The sequence below is a fragment of the Bombus affinis genome, chromosome 6, assembly GCF_024516045.1.
Source record: "Bombus affinis isolate iyBomAffi1 chromosome 6, iyBomAffi1.2, whole genome shotgun sequence".
Taxonomy (NCBI): domain Eukaryota; kingdom Metazoa; phylum Arthropoda; class Insecta; order Hymenoptera; family Apidae; genus Bombus; species Bombus affinis.
In genome coordinates, this window is record NC_066349.1 from 5,230,780 (window position 1) to 5,253,201 (window position 22,422).

General features: G+C 37.9%; 1 protein-coding gene across 6 annotated transcripts in view; it reads left to right on the plus strand.

Moving 5' to 3' along the window:
• LOC126917584 (teneurin-m) overlaps positions 1-22,422 on the plus strand; it is a 652,557-nt gene that overhangs the window by 373,309 nt on the left and 256,826 nt on the right. The window lies entirely within an intron of this gene.

Sequence of the window (22,422 nt, forward strand, 5' to 3'; positions counted from 1 at the left end):
CTGAAGACGTTAAATAATTATCATTTACAACAAACTTTCCACATACGAAAATATCAAATAATCTTTGATAAAGCTGGATATTCCATATTTTCTCACTCAAACATCTAACAACCACTTCAAACTTCTCCAATTAAATTACGACCCATAATAACCGCGTATTCCTTTGATAGAGTGTCTGATCGCTTGATTTTGACGATACCGGTGATAAAATAAATCGCAATGCTGTTGGTAAGCAGACGCGATGATCCCCGCCGCGCTTTCTCGCGCTGTGCCGCGAATTCTGTAATTAAATCGGAATCCATGAGGCGAGAGGCAAAGTAAATGAGCAACGCGGAGAGACTGGTTGCAACGCTGTCGCTACCTGCAGCGTTGCTCTCTCATCGGCATTGGCAGTGAACGCGTAGAAACTCGAAAAGGAGAACGACCGAGGGGTTACAGTGAAAGATCGACGAAGAGGGTGAATCGCGGAGGGTGTTTGCATCGCCTGTGTGTCTCGTGTGAATGCTATCTGCGTCAAGGGCTCAATTAACGAGCGATAACGAACGCCCGAGAGTAAACACGATGACGGAACAGACGGAGGAATCCGTGAGCAAACGTCGACGAATGTCTTATTCGTTTGATACCGGAATTCGGCAAACTGACTCCGTGTTTAGCGAAATGTCACGCTTTGATTTCTCTGTGAAAAACGAGGAGAAAGCTGTGCGGGGTTTCTTGAATGTCTCTTTGGTCACGTGACTATGAATTAGGCGCTTGCTTCTTACGATTAAATATAGTTACAGTAATTACAAAAAAACATTTGTTCGCATATCTATTACTGCATTTACATACTAATTAATTAGGTTCGACTATGTTAAATTTTATATCATTTAAATTTGATAATTTCCGAAGATAAAACGTATAATCTGAATAGAATAAGCGTTTAAAACTATTTTCTCATTTGTTTAATAATTTTATAATAAATATTGCAATATCTTCATAATTTATATATTTCTTTATCTTTCTACTTTGATGAACGTATTACTTCAATAGCTGTGAATCAATTTTTCAGAATAATCTTGTGTTTATAGGATGTTCGCGAAACGAAATCTCTTAAATATAATGAGAAAATGATAATGGCCGATAAAATATTCTAACGATCGAGTCAGAATCAAAAACGGAGCAAATAATCCACGCTTTAGTTGATATTGTATCATAAAACAAGGAGAGGAATAAATAATCCCAGCTTTCACTTTATACGGATATAAAGTTTGAAAATATAATCCTATAAAAGCGCTTCTCTGATAACGAGAAAACGTATACTGATTCGTTTTTAATGTTTATAACGACATAAGGGACGCACAACAGAGGAACATTATTTCATAATGATGATAAACATCCGCGCGGTGGTTGTTAACACTGTTTTAATAAAACCTTGGCTTTTGTCGATCTGTCATTATCATAAATCACCGATGTCATTAATATATAATATTATATAATATTACAAACATTCATAGTTATGAGGTGGTGTTGGATGTAAAAGCCCAAGGACTACTCTCGATGTTTAACAAAAAAGGTTTATTTAACAATTAACAGTTAATAATCAACAATCAACAATCAACGATCGACAATCAACAATCACGCTTCTCCAATGTGTTTACTTCGCTGTGGACCCTTCGCACTTCGCGGTACGAAACGGAATGAATCTTTTGCTCAAAACCAAACGGATTCTTTCCTTTATTACCCCTCGATATTCCTACTACGCATGCGTTTGTTACATGCCCACGAACGTTGCCGCGTATGCATTCTTCCGAATATTCGGCGAAAGAACCGCAGGGATATATCGATATCGTTAGGCATATCGGCCTTACGCTTTGATGGTACAGCGCTTTGTGTCGCTAAGTTGTCGGAAAGTTACGTCGTCAAGTGCCGACACAGTTATCTGTAGAAAGTAGAAAACGGTATTTTGGTTTTCTAGAGAAATTGTTTCAACAGAGTTATCTATCCTAATCGATTTGTAAATCGACAGTAAAAATTATCATTCAAATTGTTAGATTTCCAGGCATTCGAATCTTCATACTTTCAAATTTTCCACACTATCAAACTAAATTTCTTTCGTAATCACTGACATATTATAAATATTAACTATAGAACTAGATATTTGTAACACAGACATAGAAATTGAAAATCATTTTACGCGCAATCACACATGAACTCACGTTCGTTCAAAATCCATAAACCTGGGTTTAAGAGCGCGATTCACGAAAACTACCCCTTTGATGTAATTACTATGAGCGAGCAAGTAGTTGACCTTGCGTGATAATTCCACGCTATGAAAGCTGGGCTTAGGTCCTTAAAGAGGTTTAATCGTAAGCTGATTAAACGTAAACAGGACCTTCGGTCCTTCTAAATCGATCAGCATGTTCAAGATTCAAGAGGGACGCTCTGTTGTTACACGCGTTGCGTAAGGTACATATTGTAAACACCCGAATTTTCTCTAATATATTACCTATCACTAATATATATACGTAGAACTAGCATAATTTGCACATGATAATTTGAGCCACTTGACTTTTTCGAGTTTATATGAAAATACCCAATACGATACGTTAAAAAGCTCTATCGTCTCAATTATCAATCCTATCTAATCTCTCACGCTCTTTTAATTAATTTCAATTGCAATATTTTATATATCCGATCGATGTCGTTTATAATCATTCTCAGTATTCCCAACCTCTAATAAAAAGCTCTCAATTTTATTTCAATGTCTTAGCTTTCAAACATGAAAGAAAATAATTCTCCTCACTACATTGGAGACATCAATCAAGAGCAACGATTTCGATGCATATTTAAGGCTGATGTCTCTTATCATAGCCTTTCGATTTCGTGTCGTACAGAAAGAAAAAATATTTCATCGTGGCTTCGTAATTTAGTTTCCTCCGGCCACGATGCTCGCGCGAGAAGGAAATTCAACCAAACTAAAGAACAAAATACCTAGCGCAAAGAAATCTAAAACGAACGAAAGAAGAAGAAGAACGAACGGACTGAAAGAAAGAAAGGAAGAAAGCGAAAGAGAGAGAGAGAGAGAGAGAGAGAGAGAGAGAGAGAAAATAAAAAGAATCCTTTTCTTGGAAGACGTTGGCAGCCGCGTTTCGCGGTTCTCCAGTACAGAAAATATTAAGCCGCGTTCCTTTTTCCCTTGACTTTGAGACGCGAGAGCCGGCGCACTTACCATTCGCAGCCTATAATAAATTGTGCATGGCGGAACATTTTAACAGCCTCGTTTCTTCCTGTGTTTAAAGCACTGCAAGAAGAAAAAAAAATTCCAGGGAACGAAATAGACGCTCTTTCTTTCTCTCTCTCTCCCTCTCTTTTTCACTCTTTCTTTCTCTCACTCTGTTGATGTGACAGGGATAGAAAACGGTCAGAAAGTGAGGGTTGAGAAGGATGGTGGAGGAAACGAGGGTGAAATGTCTGGTCGGGGCCGCCAACCCCCTTAACTGAAAGTGTAGACGGTACTTGGGAGCATGGAAAAGAGAAACTTCACGTAGAAAACGCCGAAAAGGCAACGTACGCGCCGATTTCCTTCCGCGTAGCGAAAGCTTTAGACCGGTTTTCCCATCCCTTGGCTTAAACCCCCGGAAGTCTGAACCAGCCAACCAGTCAGTCTGCCCATAAATGCACGCGTTTTCATCTTCGCGCAAAGCATTTAGGTATGCGTACGCGAAGCGCCCTGCAAACTCATTAGGAGCTGAAATAAATACGATGCAGTCGCTGCACCCGGCTGGCTAGCACGCTGCACTTGCTTATAGAGAGTCTGCCTTCATGCTAGAGACCCGAAAGTTTCTCTCCTCGAGCTCGTATATCTGTCTATATACAGTATATGCGCATAGATATATTCACAGGGTGGTGTAAAAAATAAGGGCTGGATAGGTCTAGCGATTCGTCAGTACTTCGTCTTCCACTTACAATTTCCCATTTTGTCGATCGATGATACCAAAATTAATTAATAGAATCAATTTTTATTTACGGGTTTCAGACGATAAATTTCATCCCTAATGAAGTTGAGTACTATATGAGAATTTGGTTAATCGTGGAAAATAATCGATCAATGTAAAAGGTAGTGATTCAATCTGAAAGAATGAACCAAATATGTACATTAACATTTTTTTATAGGCAGCTTCGTTGTCGGAAAAATTGAGGCTGAACACTTGTCAAGTAGATCGAACTTTCTTAATTTTCGATTGGATGGAAATGGAATATCGGTAGAGAATTAGTCTGCGTGCTATAATTAATCGAAAACGTAGAATAGGATGTGTAAGCTTCTATATTTGGGGGAAAATAGAAGTTGAAAGTTTATCAAATATACTTTAACTCGTTAGTTAATTTGCAATTGGACAGGGTGAATAACAGACAGATTAATCTACATGTGAAAAAAAATCGAAAACGTAGAAATCACCCTGTATATGCGTGGGCGATATACAAGGAGAGGGGAGATGAATGACGAAAAAAATAAAGCAGAAAACAGAAGGAAGGAGGAGGCATAGCAGTAGGAATCCCGATTTTCCAACGTCAGATGGTTTTTTCCGGTTTTCGTCCTCCTCTTCGAGCGTGCCTTTTTCTCAGCCACCCCTACACTCTCCACGCTTTAAACCGTTCGAGCAATCTACCGCTTTCTGTTTTCCTCCGCGACACTATTTTCCTTCCCTTCGATTCTTTCTTTCAGCCTTTTTCTCTCGTTTCGACGCGTTTCCTGCAAGCGCGGCTTGTTTCTGATATCATCGGTGGACTTGGCGAAACTTTTCAATGGAAAAATGTAGCGAGCAGAGTCTCCGTATGATGTAGAATCGAAAAAACGGAGAAATTTCCCTGGGTTTTCCCGCGGTTTCCCCATTTTTTCCCTCATTGCATTCTCATTTCCTTCGAACGCCTAACACGATCATACTTTGCTCTTTTCTCGATTGTCACGACTGTTTATTGACTCAGGCGAAACTATTCCATTAAGACAAACGATCTCTGTTTTTATAATCAGACAGGCGTCATATAAATTGTAATTTGTAGTCAAGTAATTAACACTTTCACGTCCGGTGGTACCAACGTGTTGTCAAGCGCAAACAAATGTTAGTGTCATTGTGGCGGTGACAACACGTTGATGTAAAACACCGGCTATTGGCTAGACTTACCAGTAAATTTATCCGGACAGCCAAGTACTAATATTTTGGTAAATGAAAATATCGTTCATTCATTGCGACAATTACATAACTCAAAATGTACAGTTTTTGAGTTATTGATATAGTAGAAAGGGTTGTTAATATCATTTATACGTGTTTTCTCAAAAATGACAGAAATTAAATAATTATACTAGGAGTTAAGAAAGTTTGCACAAATATCACGATACATTACATATAAATATTGTAGAACGTAATGGATTTATCTACTTTTAGCTAGAATACTTATACTTTTATCGCTAATCTCAAAATTCTCTTATACAAATTCCACATCTCATTAAATCAATTCAACATTTCGAAGCGACCGCCTTACGAACTTAGAACGATTCTTATATCTGGTTTTGCTGCAACTGAATGATATTTTTACAATATTTCGTAATAGGCGATGTTGAAATATAAAATTAATTTTAATCCATGAGAGACGCGTGTACATGATCCGTTGCACAGTGCTGTAGCTGTACGGATTAGCCTCCTCGTCCGGTGACCTGCTTCAGCACCACCCCTGTTAAGCCAACCTATTCTGTGATCCGCTTTCGCCATTTCAATTTCGTTGTCCCCTCGTGTCGCTCCTCTTCCACGTCTTCCGCATCCTGAGAACATCTACAGCTGCGCCTACAGCAGTGGAAAGAGCGAATAAGAGTGACAGAGGAGAATAGAAGAGGAGAGATAGAGAAGACAGACTCTCTGTCGAACCTGCGAAATAACACGGTACTTCCACCTTCAGACTTTGCAACCTTTCTACCGGTGGCTTCGAGGACGGGACCAGAAGAAAGGGGAAAACCCAGACTTCGTCTTCGAAATAACCGAAATAACCTTTCTCCTGTGAGGATAATCGTGGAACGATAGACTTGGCACGAAATTCGCGAGGCCGGGAATTAAGTTGCTTCTTGTACGGCTTTGCGAATGGGATTTCCACAAATCGAAATCACCTTCGAGTAGCCAGGCCTTCGAACTGTCTCCGTGACTTTGTCGTCTGCCAAAATTGCGGCCAGGCGCTTTGTCGTTGGCTAAATCTAGCCGCACCGTGAAATTATACTGTCACGTTCACGCGTTCCAGTATTTTTATTTTTTTAATAAAGGAAAAATGAATTTGGAAAGTCGCCTGTGTCAGCCCTTTGTGTTTGTCTATCATTGTTTTGCTTCTACTACATAAAATCGATTATTTTGTATTAAAATTTCGTTATTTTGAAATATATCAGAGTAGATAAATTGGTAACTATAGTAAAATGACGAGCAGTTTTTAAATTTGATGTATTAAGTGTGAACTATTGTGGACCAGTCACGATAAAATGTTCGATGCAACTTGAATCTCAAAGAGCCAATTTCTGTCGTAACTTTGGAAAATTTTGATAGGAAAACTGATACAAAAATATCGCTCTATTAGTTCGCGTTTTCATGACGCGCGTGTATCTACCTTTTATTTATCTAGATATCAAATTCTTCTCATGTACTAATAAAATATTTTCCATTTCGAATCCTATTTTTTCTCTTCGCTTTGTTTACATTCGAAAGTGACCATTCGCCATTGTAAATTCCAACGTGAAAGTACCAACAGTTAAAATAACAAGAGACGTAATCTCTGACTGGGAAACAAACCAATGTTTCAGCGGAATCAATTCTTCGACAAGACACGATCAGTCGTCACTGCACCTGCACGTGCGTCAACAGTCGCGTTGCAACTGGAATTCACTTCTCGACTAAGAGTCCCGTAAGACTATAAAAGAGCCCGTAAAAATGTGGTACTTAAAGATAGCAGCTGGCTCGACTATGCAGCGAAGATGATCACGAAAGCTATTTGGAATATACATAAGAAACAATTGTGAAGCAATACCTCTAGCGCCAATAACTTGAGCTATCTGATCTTCTTGCGTCGATAACAGTCTTCCAACGACGGTCAAATTTACGTTCTCAAAGTTAGAATAATCCCTGTAGATTAACATCTGATAATTCAGTTACAGCGTACTGAAACGGAACTTGTAGCCATAAAGATTCCTACGAATGGTCCTGGAACTTACTTTCTTGGTTTTTAGGTACCAAATCAAACGCACTTAAAAATGGTAAAATACTATTGTTCCGTGTAATTTTCCATAGAAATACGTAAGAAAATTAGACATTCAGAAATAATTCGTTATTCTAGAATCAGGAAATTCAAGAACGATTTACTACATTTTTCATTATTATATTCGAAAATCTTTATATCGAGATTCGTACTTTGACAGTTGCATATAAATCTAGTTGTTAGAAAAATACGGATTCGCACAAATATTCGCAGTCTAGACATACATAACTAATCTAAATTTCATTAATTTACAGTCCAATAAACTTTGAAATATTTTCCAACTCTACGTTAACAACAAAATATTTCAACTTGCGTCGTTAAAAATTGTAAAGAAAATGTTTCTATATACGTACGACCGTATTTCTTCGACCAAGCACAAGATATAAATGAGCGAAGTATCCAACGATTTCATCTTCGACTACGCATAAACACGAAACACAGGTCGTTTCATCTCTGTCCGCGTTCTCGAAATCAGATTAAAGGTGGACCATCCGACGCCCACAGGCCGAACGATCCATTCCTCAAGTTGGAAGAACGCGTTTCGTCTCGTATTCGTGTACGAGACATCTTGATAGGATCACCAATTATTCTCATGGCTGGAAGTGCGGAGTACGAGCCTGTCAATTATCTACCTGGGCAGTGAATCCATGAGAAACGATCGTTCGAGAAGAATCTTTACACACCATTGATAAACACCATTTATTCACAAACTGGTTAAACGAAAAGAAAAAGTATATGGAGTATGATTTATGATGGGCACGTGCGCTCGTGTAACCGAGTAATCCCTGTACCTGCCTTCAATTTATAAGTATTAGCACACTATTTGGTTTTCTATGTGATGTTATAATTTGTTTAAGTCACTAAGCAAACGATTAATCGATCACGGTCCTATGACTGTAACTATACTAAGGAAAAATAAATATACTATGAATAATGTTTGTTCAATAATAAGGAAATGGATAATAATACTAAGAATGAAACTTGTATATCTTTGTATTTTGTATGTTATGTATATTAATAATAACAGTAGTCTATAGCACTAACGTTTATGTAATAACTGAAATAATTGTGTGACTTTCCCAAGTGACATTTTTGAAATAAATACCGTGAAGGTCTCTGGAAACGTGGAATTAAAGTTTTATCGCACAAAACGGCATTTGTTACACATCTAACTTCACGAAAGGACAGGTGGATCTGATGAGCTGTGCACTAACTATCACACTCTCTAAATTGCCAGGAATAAAACGGAAAAGAGTTACGTGAAAATTTTGCAGAAGATCGTGTCGCGTGACGGATTATATTTTTTAAACAAACGTTCCACCCTTTCGGGCTTGGTCGCTGCTCGTTTCCGATGCGAACTACTATCTTTCTTTTTTTCTTTGCAATTATGCGAATGGTTCGTCGCAATGTACACACACACACATCGTGCACGCGCGCGCATACCTACACATACACATAACACGATGTGTTTCGAGCGGATATATGAATCCTCCGTACTTTGCTTCGTACCTCGCTTCAACCCTCATGCATGTGTACATAAACTCGGCGCGGCTCGGGCTCAGCCGTGTATATTTTAGCGTCTGTGAATAATCAGCAATCAGCAGTAGCTGCGGCAATGGCGGCGGTAACAAATTGCACGTGTACACACACAAACTAGGCATGCAAATTCGAGAAGCGAGCGGAGACTTTGCCCGAATCCCAGCCTACGAGGATGTCCCTTTCGGGCTAACGAGTCATGAAACCGCCGCAGAGAATCGACGTATTGCTCTTCAGGGACCAGTCGAGAAATTCACCGATGAATGAGCTTACCTTTGCTACAATACTATTTCCAAAGACGATCCAGTTTTACATTTGTCTTGTAAACCTCTATACATATTACAATTTTCACATTTCAAACTTTACATCTACGTATAGAGTACATTTCAAGTCTCTTAATATACAAAACAAACACGAATGGCAATTTTCGCAATAGTCAGTGTTGCTATGATTGCGTCAATAGAATGCGAACGATTACTAATTAGAGAAAGAAATTTGCGTTTATCCAAATCGTCAGTAAAAAAAGTGAAAGACGAAGAGTAAGGGTGTGTATATTACGTGGCGTCGTTGCAAGTTCTCGTAGAAATCGGAGTAAACGGAGTAAAACGACACGCGGCAACGACCGACAAGGGGTTTCGTTCCGCGTTTTCAGTGAGAAATTACGATCGTTACCGATAATTAACGCGAAACGTAGTCTACGGGCTACGAGCATTGCATAACCTCGTATAACATAAACGAGATACCGCCGTGGCAATTATCGCTGCTTACGACTATTAATAACAGGATTTTCTTGGCAGCAACGCTCCAGGAAGATCCTCTCCTCCTCCTTCCGGTTTCATAGAAGGGTGGCATCGACGGTTCTTGCCATCGGTGGTTAGAAAGTAGCTCTCCAAGCCACGATCCATTGTACGTTCCAGCCCAATTTGCCATGATTATTTTACACTCGGTGAAATTCATTTCGTCGGGTGGGTGATTTGCCCTTCAGTGGTCTTCCCTTCTCTTGGAACTGCATAATGGATGAGTCGAGTATGAATCGACCATCGAGACATAAATACTTCGTTGACACCCTTCTTCGTTCGTTAGGATTCACAATCCTTTTACTTCGATCAAGAAGCATAGTGGAAGAATAGTTAAACGAATGTTTCTAAGTTCCTTTTAAAAAATACTTTCTGTTCCGTATGCTATAAGTTGTTTTGTTAGAGAGATAGTGCGTAGAGGCCAAAGTTGAGCTACTTAAGATATAAATCTTGGTGGGTTATGTTCGTTGTAACTTCATGTTATAAAAGCTGAGAATATCTTCGTACAAGAGGCTTCACGAACAGTCACACTATGTCTTAATAAAAATTAGCATTAAAACAATTAATGCATCTGACGAACGATATTTACACAATTCTTTTTGCATCTGGAAAATATATTTGATTATATAAATATTTTCTTTATGTCAAACCACCGTCTTAACTTGAAAGGATGTCCGATAGAAAAGAAATTGGATTAGTCAATCGTAATAACTAAGTTTCCACTGTTCATCCTTCCTCTCTCGATCTTTTAAACGCATTTGAAATTACCATTCCATCTCCAAACCATGGAAAAAGCGTATAATTCGTTTAAGCGTGGCGATCGAAGATCACAGGGCAGAGAAAGGTCGTAAAAATGGCGGAAAATTTGGAGGAAATTTCTAGGACAAGAACCGATGTAGATACATGCAGATACAACGTCGATAGGAGTTGCTTGTCAAGCTTCCCTTAAGCCGGCTGCAAGAGACAAACTCTCCAACGAAGATAAGCTCTTGCTCATAGTAATTGAACCGCAGTTGCTCTAATCTCGACTGGACGTGTTTCCAGCGAGAGTCGCAAGTGCAAAGTAACGAGAGTAGTTAAGGCAATATCGCGTATTCTGTGGAATCGTCGAATTACGGAGTACTCGGAAATACATTTTAACTAATTGAACGTCGGCGAACTTCTGCCAGCGAAACGGTGAAATCTGACGCGAGTATCGGATTCCTCTTCGTTTAAAAATCAATGATAGTCATCAAATGCTGGAAATATTTCGAGTATGTATGTATATCGTTTAATACAAGAGAAAATGAAAGAGGAGGGCTATAATTGATGGTCTTTTTTTTAGTGGAAAATGGAGGAGAAAGAAACAAAGATCTGAGAATAACAATGACCACAAATTAAAAATAATTGTTTCTTGTAATTGTAATGTATAAATATGTTAAGTATTATATAGCAGATAGGATTTGCATAATGAAATGTATAATATAGCAAGATTTGAGACAATGAACAATTACACGTAATACTCTATGTAATTCTAGCTTTAAAGGATAGAAAATTTTCACGAAAGATTTTATTTTGTAGAATTTCGCAAAAAGAAACAACGAACAATGTCAGCAATCACTGTTATTACGCAAATATTAGAAATACAGGGAGTGTCTTAAGACGAAGGGTTGATGGAACGTTGCGCGACCAATCTGCGATATTGTCTATATTTTTCTGTCGTCTTATTCCCCCCCTGAGAGAGTAGAGAATAAAAAAAAGTGTAAAACGGAGGGATGCAGAGTCATGCTGCGACAAAATTGCCCTTCAGACTGAGCTTCATAACTGTGCGACAAGTTCGAACTAGCGAACAACGAAAATGAGAGTGCCTGACGTCTCGTACATCGCCATAATCCAGATGAAACCTGTAGGAATAAGAAATGAGAATATCTAGACAAAGAAATCACAACTACCGTTTCAAGTCTATAGCACAAATATAAATTTGACTCTCCTTGCCTCTCTTCTTTTCTTTTTTTTTTTTTATGATGGATATGTTTTCTTCGTCAATATTCTCACGTTTAATTCAGTTGAAGACAAAATATTTCTCACTTCACTTTCCTGCAGCTTGTTTAATCATTTTCGACAAAATAATATTTTTGTATCGTAAATTTCTTAAGTTCGGATATTATTATTATTAAATTTCGAATAAAATGTGGATAATATTATACAATTAAAGTCGTATAAATCCAAAAGTTATTGTGTATTAAATTTCTACTCTTTGATATCGTTGTTTTCGTGTTATTCCTTTACTTAAGATTTTTTTGAAATATTAGATATCGAAATTTTGTCTTAATTAAATTAATATTGAAATATTAAATCCTTGATTTGTTGAAACGGGATTTAAATATAAAAATTCGAGGACTTCCGCGCGGTTAAGGCATATTAGAGAGTGAAATTTCTCAACATATTTGAGTAAGAGAAATCGAAAGTAGAAATTACAATCTTAATCAACTTCAGTTAATAGACATCTGTTTCCGAAAGATTAATTTAACTAGCAGATAGATCCTCTTCATATGTATTAAATTATAATGTGAAATTAAATATGTTTCGTCTGTTCCAGGTGAGTACTTATACGAAATCATCTTGTGGATGAAGTATGCGACTGACAAGTGAGTGTTTTAAGAACGTACATATTTTTAATTGGATTTACATTATTTAGTTTGCAATTTAAAATAATAGAACAGTGGATAAAAATTGTTTGAATATATAAAAATGTATGTAGAAAATGGAATATTACTATAGCCAGAACGCTAGTTACTATGAAGTATTTTCAGAAATCAGGAGATTTTCTAATATTAGCTTGCCACCAATCTCTTTACAGATGAGTAATTCGATTGCTACATCAGAAACTGTGATTTTGCTAATAGTGTCGTCATGTAGTATAAATAACGTGTATTACACATTGATATCCGTATTAAATTTAATCTCAGAGAACGTAGTTAATTTTTAATATTCACATGAAAGATTGAACATGTGCCTGAAATACAGCGAGGATATAGTATTAATAATAAGGAAGATTAATAACATTACGAATGATACTAGTGAGATACTGCAGTTTATTTGCTGAAAGCTGAGATGGGAGAAATATAATGACAAAGATATTCTACTTTTTATTAAATTTACATCTTATTCAATTTTAATAAACTTCTTCTAAGATACTCCAATACTTGTTTTAAAATATACTTTCTCATTCAACAATCATACTATTCCTAACTCCCAATTCTACTCAATCGAATGAAATCAAAAAGTCAAATAGAGAGACCAAAATCGAAGAGACACGCGAATACATAAAAATCGAACAACAAAATCGAATACACAACGAATCGAAAGTGAACAGACACGTAAAAGGTATGGACGTTTTTCATCGACTTAACGAAGTCGTAAAATATAGTAGCTACAGCGTGTTCTCTAGACCAAAGCTGAAGCACGAGAGAAAGAGAGAGTAGGGCGAACGTGTGTAGGAAATTGCCGAGCAAACAGAGACAAGAATGCACACGTGGTACAACGAACGTGTGTAGGAATCGTGGTTCATACGTGCGAATACACGCGTAGGTAGTGAGAATACGGAGAGCGGGTCAGAGGCAACCCGATGCATTATTCAACTCGGTCAACCCTAACTCACGCAAGACGCATCCTCATCCACCCTCGACCACATTTAGAATGAACCACGTTAACTACCAATCCGCGTGTACAAGTAAGCCTCAGGATGATAGTAAGCCACTCTTCGATCGCGTAGTACTCCGCTAGAGTTTAACGATACAAACAACTGCTTATCAAGAAGTTTCAGATTAGTCTACTTAGTGTCTTCAACTTGGTTTAACTCGACAGCCTTGATTTTTCAGCCTGAAAATTTCCGTCAGCGTGTGTTTGAAGGTTTGAATGATGCAATTTTATCTTGATTTCTTTTATATGAAAATATTTGTTTCCTTGTTGAAAATTCGAAGCGTTCTTTCTTGTGGTTTGGTGGATTATTTACTAATATTTTATAAATTTAGTATTATACAAACGTTCTGTCTATTCAATTTCATCTTTTTGTTACAATTATGCTTTTAATGTTCGAATAATTTTCATTTCACACCCAGCCACCGTGTAACCAATTTTGTTCTTTTTCCCCGCTAGAATAAACGAATAACGTGTACCTACATCGTAAAAATGTCGAAAATAAGGTCAGCCGGAATAAACATTTGTACAAACTTTTTTTGATCATTTCTATGCAGTGAGTTCACCCCTGAAGTAATACATTTTATGAAATGCTCTGTGTGCTCGCGATCTTAATTTTCCTCGTAGCGCAGGCTTGCTGCGTTCGCTTTAAAACCACCTTCACGAGATAGAAAGATACCGTGTTCCGCTGAACACAAGCGAACTTAACGTGTCACCTGCAAGAAAGCTTCCTATATAAATTATCATAAATGTCCGCTTGTATTATGCGTTATTCGACTTTTTTTCTTTTTCAAACTTTCAAGCAATGAAAAATTAGAATTTAGTAATTGTTGTAAAAATTATTTCCAAAGTAACTTGACTTTTCAAGATCATCAAGATCGAATTAGCTTCTTTCCGAAGATTAAATTCAACTAAAAATCACGTTTTTCCCTTTCATTTTCAAAGAACTTTATTCTTTCTACATTCACAACATAAATCAACATTTTATAATAATTCAACTATTTGATTAAAATATATGCTAGATCTGTAGGCTTCCTTCTTTTTAAAAAGTTTACTGCCTATAAGAAGTAAAAGATCGTCGCTGTTGTTTATCGTTCACACGGTCGAGCGCACGATAGTAAGGGTCGAGAAAAATCGGAAGGAACTGGAAATGTTGGAGACAAGGAGGAGCAGGGTTGCTTTTGGGGGAGTTTGAAAAGTCCTTTGCGAGTCGCGGTCTGATTCGAGAGTGGTCAGGCGAATCGAAATGGGTATTTGGTATTCTGACGAAGTAACTCCGGCCTCTTTCCTCTTTTCCGCTCATCGCACATGCACGCCAACTATCTTCCGATCGTTCAAGAGTTCCCCGTGTCTTTCGTCTTCGAAGCGAATAAATATTTGCGACAACGACCAGACCACGAAGCTCTTCATACAGCAAAGGCCGAAATAGAATGACTCTGCCTACTCGACTGCGCTTTCGTTTGCTTCTGAAAAATAGAAAATGCTCGACTCGTTAATATTAAACTCTATACACACTGTATAACGAAATGTATTGCGAAAATGAGAATTGTGTACTTTAACGTCTTATTAGCCCTATTATCGAGTATAAAAAATTCATACGCGCTACTTATTTACGTTATTAAAAAAAAGGTAAATAAAATAAATTATTGTTTTGTCGGGGTATGTAAAATAATTCGACGTAATTCAAAATCCATTCCAAAATAAATAAAAAAAGGGAGAGTACAACAAGGAATAAAGAAAATTGATTGAATTTCAGCTTACTTCGATTCACAGCGCCTTATCATTCAATTTATACGTCGTAGAACTCGAATTCCTCAGTGACCAAGCTACAATTCCTCCCCGAGCACCAACAATCGATAATCGAGCCAAAGAACCGGAAGACTCGTCCCAGCGACTACATTGGGTAGTTTCCAGTTTTTAATTAGCGTTTCTTTACGTAATTCGAAAAGCAATTTCTTAGCAAGTTAACAAACAGGACGATGTCTGGCTCAAGTCTTTGGCGGAGACTTCGATTTGAAGCAACTCGCGGTAAACATTCGAGATGCTCCAACTTTCCACACGGTCCCCTTCGCGACTTAAGACGAGAAAGGAGTCGTTTTCATCCTTAGCCTTCTCCATTCTTCTTTCCTTATCTGTCTTTTCCTTCGTGAACTATCACAAGTTCGCGAGGGCTATCGATTTGATCGCATGGCGAATTCGTATCAAACGAACCGATTGCAGAAAACTTGTCGAAAGCCCGACGAAATCCTTCCTTACCTCTCCCTCTCTTTCTCTCTTTCTCTCTGTCTTTCTAGTGAACCACCCTCCAATTCTTCCAACCCTCTCCGCAACCGTGTTCTCTTTTTCTGTATGCTACATCCCTCCTCCGTTTCTTTCCCGATTGTCCTGGTTTTATTCCAGGCCATTGCCCTCATCGTCCTTCCTCGCGAGACGCTACAGGGAATATAGTAAAAGCTACGAGGTATGAATCAAAAGACCTCAAAGGATTGAAAACACCCTTACGAAGATGCTGTTCAGTTTCGATCACCGGTTAGCCGAATCCGGAACGCCGAGAAATTGCTGTATTCTTCACGTCCCGTAGTAAATGGCCGCGGTTTGTCGATCGAACAGACACACTTTCTGTACACCCTGTCGCAATGGTAGTTTTGAAGTCTTTTTCTATCCTGCGAATCCTGTATTTGGTGTTGTAACAGTTGTAGATTGTGGCAGTTTGGAAGATTTATTATATATCTGCCAATTCCTGTTAGTATATCGAGTAGCTTTTCCAAAAAAACTATTCGTTGTTTCAGTAATGAGACTTGTCGCGAAACGAAATCTTTATAATTAATCAGGAACAACACTACTTTTAAACTTCTCATTTCTATGATATATAATCCTTTTTTAATCTCCTATCAAATATAACGCAGAATATATCTGCTGTGAAAGAGGTTATGAAATTCCCAAACGACTTAATGCTTCAAAGATAAGTTTAACTCTTTCGATGAATAATCGTGGGTTTAAAAAAGAAATTCGAACATCGCGCCTCTCGGCACTTTGTTTTTGCGAGATATCGGGCACGGACAAAGAAGTGCAAATTTCAGAACTTAGACGTCATTAAGCGAAGAGTGGCAGTCCCTCGAAAAGTTTTATCAGTTTATTCAGGGTAATCTCTTGACATTAAATTAATGAACGTCGTGGCTCTTGTTTTGTCACGTGGTTTTCTAAGAGCAAACAACTTCGGAGGCAAGGAAGCGGGCTCCATTTTACCCTAAGGATGAACATTTCCTGTGCCAACGCGTAATTTTGGAAGCAACAAGAAACGAGCTCCTTTATTTTACCCTTTAATTTACCTATAAATCTCGCAATACTACAAAACTTTACGAGGGTTCAACTGAATAATTGAATTATATACGTAGTCAGTTGCTTTTAAATTGCCACTGTACCGTACATTGTTACGAGATAAATTAGACCTGCCGCCGACTTCTCTGTATAGTTCCTGCTTCTCCCTCCTTTCAAATTAGCAACCTTCATTCCACGCTCACGATTATGGGCATAAAATGTCACTTTCATTTGTCACCAGCTTAAAATCTAGGTTTATGGAACATGTACCATTCTATCGGATATAAAGTTTTTCATGATCTTATAATTCGTTAACGTTAGCAAAGGGTGCGTTAATTGAAAATTATTTGATTTTAAAACAGATACGATACTTACTTTTCACTGTCCCTTTGATCTGTAATTTCGCTGTTTTATATCGTAACTTGGTCCAATTCTTGGAAATTCTGCGTCTGTTTAATATTCGAAGACTAAATTCTGATACCTGCAGCTATTTCACGTTTATTACTTTCTGACGATAGGTTACATTCGTACGTTATTATTATATCATACTATATAAAAAATTCAAATACAAAAAATCGTTATCGCTAGACTGCAGGTGTTTAAGTGTTTTAAAATATTCTTATAATATTATTCTATTGTTTTAGTAGAGACACGATTGGATCTTTTATGAATATTGAAACTTTGGTAATCGTCAGTTTTCTATATAGAAGATATTTTTGAAAACTTTCGATAGAGATAATTTAAGATAAAGAAAGGAAAGAAATTTTTCTCTCTTTGCAATGTAACGCTGATGATCCGGTCGTACTGGAAACGAGGTCATCGTTCTTCTTCTCGTCGATCGGATCATGGAGCACTAGTGAAATACAGCGAGCACTAGATTGCCATACAACGAGATCGTATACAAAATTCACGTAATCCTGTCGGCTTTTAAGATAGCCTTTAAATCATTTATCTTCGTATCGTGCTTGATCGAACGATAAATATTTATTAATCATACTCGAAGAAACGTATCTACTTACGTACTATACCTTCAAAAATTGCTGTTACATATTTCCGCTTGTCATATTAAAAATTGAAAGATCTTAGCATGCGCATTTTTATCTGAAAAAATTTAGTAGAATCTTCTCATAATTATAAAAAAGCAGAACAATTTTTCACTAAATCGTCTCCTAAACTAGGATCGAATTTATATATTACGTATAACTCACGTATTACCCATTTGCATGCAGTTTTCTGACTGAAAACACAATAATATGCAAATGTGGTTCATTATATCGAAAAGAAACAAAGGATGCATCGACACAACTTTGCAAGGGAAACTTTAGAGAAGAGTTAGCGAGCTCGCATAGATTCGCACCTGAAATATTTTCTGGAAAAGGAGGAAGGAAGGTCTGGTGGCTCGATGGCTTTTGCGCGTCCTTCAGAACCTCGGCCCGTGTTGCCGATAACATCCTAACATCCTTCAAATCCAACGAGGTGTACACACACGAAACACGCCTGAAAGCGGAACTCATCGACGTTGGTCGACACACACCGATGCACATCTCAAGCCCCGGTACCCATCCATCTTATACACGCGTCTCTGAAGAAGTTTTATTCTGTACGTTTCCAACCCTCTGGCCTATCTTCCTTTGCGCGCGATAACGTCAGCCTCCGCAACTGATTGTGAGAGAAGGATGTCGCCCCCTATACGGAATTTCCTTCTACGTTTCGTTCAAGATCATCCGAGACAACTTAAATCTTCGACATATTCCTCGTGAGTTCACATCGATGCCCTTTTATTACGTCGTACATCTTGTTATATCGTTTATTTTTTCTTTTAAATCCTTTCCTTGATAGCGATAATTATTTTAACACTTATGCATACGCCTAATCGTTCTAAGAACACTTCTTACAAACAAATGAAATATTTAGGTTATCATATCTTCATTTAAGTCAGTAAGGTGAACTCTACGTAATGTATTATTTCTTCTTTTTATATATCAAAATAACTATTTCTCCATTTATAATTTTCAAAGCTTTGAAAAAGACGTCTCTCCTTCCCATTGAATAATTCAATTTTCTTTTTAACTCAAATAGAGAAGATAAGGGAATTTGGACGAGTTTCCCTCTGGGAATGATCGATGCAGAATGAATGTGCATGTATGGAAATGCTGGCTAGAAGTCGTCACTATTCTAGGAACGCTTTCATATTTACATATTCGTAGATTGCTTCAGTTAAGTCTGTGCACGATACAAAAGGACGATAGGATAATGGCTCTTACTGATGCATATGTAAATCAAAATCGAATTACCTCGCTGGATCTTCCCGAAGCATCTTTCGAAAAGATGACTTGTAGAGAAGTAAATAGGACAGAATCTGACGTTTAAATATTTATTAACTGTGACTATCTTTCACAGACTTCTTTATTTAAATATGCCACAAAGGCACTCGACAATTTTGAAATACTTCTATTATGCGGGTTATTGAAAATTTAAATTTGAACGAAAGAAGAGAAAATCTGACAAGAGAACATTCTATTTTCTAATATATTTATCGATAAACATACAAAAATAAAATAGAATAGATTATAAAACTGGCTGAAAAATGAATGACACTACGATTCGCTACGTTGAGAAAAGGGTCACTTTTCTTCAATTTTCAGTGATTTCGCCTCATCTCGCTCGCTTTCCCTTTCATACGGAACAATCGTATAAATATCGGCACACCACCGATTCTTCGAAAGATCATCCTCCTTTCTTCGGCAGAAGTCGACATTGAAGAGCGAGTAGGATGAAAACAGAGCGTAGACAAGATTCTCAAAGCCTGCCTACCTCGCTCTTTCTCTCTGGTAAACGAACTATCCCAGAGCCCCGCCTCTATTCCTTCCATTCTTTCCTTGACTGCATTTGTTCCTTATTAGATATTCCGTTTTATTGAACGAAGCCTAGAAGCCTTCCTTCCTGACGCCCTTTCTTGCATCCTTTTGCTTTGCTTCAGCTACATACGAGGATATATTCTTCTTCTGTCTTCTTCTTTGCTCTCTCCAAACCCTCTTTGGTTCCTTACTTTCTCTTCGATGCGAAACGCGCGGCTCCTCGTCCACGACATCATTTTATTCCGCGTCTCGAATTTCAAACGTTATTATTCACCCTTCCGCGAGCCCCTCCTGCGAATCTTAGATCTTTCTCGTAGAGCATTTCCGGTTAGGTGCGCACCCGGAAGCCATTCTTTCCTTCTTCTTCTCTTCTCTTCGATTCGATTCTTAGAAATGTTTCGCTCGGGCTATAGTCGTCGATTCCATTTCTTGTTCACGCGCGGGGGCGTCCCCGACAGGGAAATTTCTTTGTACATTCAATCGGGGATCAGAAGTGTATTTTGATGAGGAGACAAAGCCCCGGTTTTATCGTCACTCCGTGAGTTGAAGCGTGAGCGATCATGGATATAGTAACGTAATGCGATCTCTCCCGTCGTATCACTCGTATACTCGCATCGTAGTCTACATAGAAATTAATCTGTGTGAATATTATGTAGAACCTGTTTTATTTTACAAGTTAAATTACATTGTATCTCTTATTTATATCCACATTCGATTCTATAACGTAGAATGTGCATTTTTTATGAAGAGGCATGGTTAAGTAGCCTGTTGGAAATATTATTTTTTAAATAAGAATATAAATCTTTAATTTGTAACGAAGAACTTAAGATAGAAATTAGTAACTAAAGAAATGTAGTTTTGCACTCACTATTCCATTATCGGATAATAAGGAAGAAAAGGTGGAAAAAAATTTTTATTTTCGCGTGATCTATATTAACAGTACAGAAAGGTGAGTCACTTACAAGGCAAATATTTGATATTTTTCCATATTAGATCAATCGAAAATTAAAAGCTTTCCTTTCGACGAAATAACGAAATTTTATCATTTTATCGATAGGAGGAGACTACGTGCAATACAACGTCAATCACAAAGGTGTAGAAATTAAAGCGTAATATCGCAACATTGGAAAGTATAGAGCGTCGTCACTTTTTGCTCGCGGAGGAGAAGGAAGGAAAACAAACGAGTTCTTCCTGTAATTCGAAACGATAGAACACTTTTAAAACGAAGTTACCGGCAACAATCTCCGATAAAATGTTTCTAAAGCTCTCTCGTTACTTAAGCTGTATAACGATATTGAGTGTCACTGGCATGTTCTATGCCCGTTCTCACGTAATAAAACAATTTCATTCACGTTCGAATGAAATACCGTGAACGGCCAAGAGACCGGTGGTGGATCGATATCCGAATGATATTTTATACGTGAAAGCTTCCGAAGGTAGCGATAATAGTTGTTTCTAAATCGTGTCAATGTTTTCGAATAATTTATTTGCGACTAAATAACGCACACGTCACGATGAAATACATGTATCGGGGCTGACGATCTTCAAACGAAACATTATTTATAACTTCTATTTATCTCCAACACAAAAACATCTTCGCATTAAAACTATTTCGACGATGTTAATTTGTATCTTTTAAAATCTTTCTTCTCACTAGCGCGTAACTCGTATAATTGCCATTTCGTTAAGACAATATGGTCAGTTTAAAGGTAACTAAAAGAAGTCAGAAAGTGAACAATCAATATTCAACCTCTAAAACCTTCCGACTCATTAAACCCAAATAATCAAATAATAAAACAAGAATTCGAAACGTGAATAATCAATATCAGTCAACCCTCCCAGATTCCTCAATCTCTTTTCCTCCCTTCAGCTTCGAGAATAACGAACGCAGCAATATCTGATCATCCTAAATTGGTCGTACCCTTTTCACGGTGCTCTTGATCCAGGCAATCATCGTCCTGAAGCCATCATCCAGGAATGACCCCAAGAAAGCCGTCCCCGTGTATCCTGTACGTTTTGTTCCTCTGTCCATTCCTTCAATTTCTTTTTTGGCTCGTCTCTGTTCACCTTCGATACGTACCCTGGATTCCTCCTCCACTCACATCAGTCGTCAATCTTTCCTCCTGCATCTCTTGCCTTTTCTTTCTCATTTTCTCTTACATTCTACGAGGCTTTGTCGCTTTTTCTTCACATTTTCCCCCTTGGACCTTCGATTCCCGCGTTTCTCACCTGAACAGCCGATTATGTCAGTCGGAGTTAAAGCCACGTTTGTTTATCTGATCCCACGTTATAACTACAGACAGACAGGCTACCGGTGGCTGCTCCGGGCGCCACCTCTTGCGTATTCGAGCGAGACGAGCAGAGATAGAAGATAAGAAGAAACGAAAGAGAAAGAATGAGAACAGCGTGCTTCGTAATGTCGCTCGAGGCGAGGACGCCTCTCCTTCGGAAAACAGTTTAGTTACGATGAATGGAGCGAATGAATCACGCGAACCAATTAAGGATTACAGTAGAAGATAGAGAGAAAGCAAGAATCGAGGCTGCTTCTTCACGCCTGCTTAACCTTCGCTGGCTCCCACTTAATTGCAACTGCTAAATATACTTTCCTCCGATCGAACGTTCCGTAAATTTTCCTCGAACGCGTCCAACGAACGTTGAATCGCGAGTTAAGTCGACTTTCGTAATGCCCCGAGCAGTCAATTGAGTGTGTCGTGGCCATTGTGGGTCTGCGTGCAATAGCAGAGGACGATAGCTTCTATTTAGTCCTGCTTCGTGTTCACGGTACATAGTTAGGTTTATCTTTGCTAATTACAAAATGTAATTGTAGAACGTGAGTGTGGATAATATCTACTATCTATTATCTATTGGTAAAATCGATTGGTAAACGCAGATTTTGCTATTAAATGGAAAGAGAACTGTTCTAAGCGCAGTATAATTATTCCTTTCGTTCGTTATTTATACAATATCTTTAC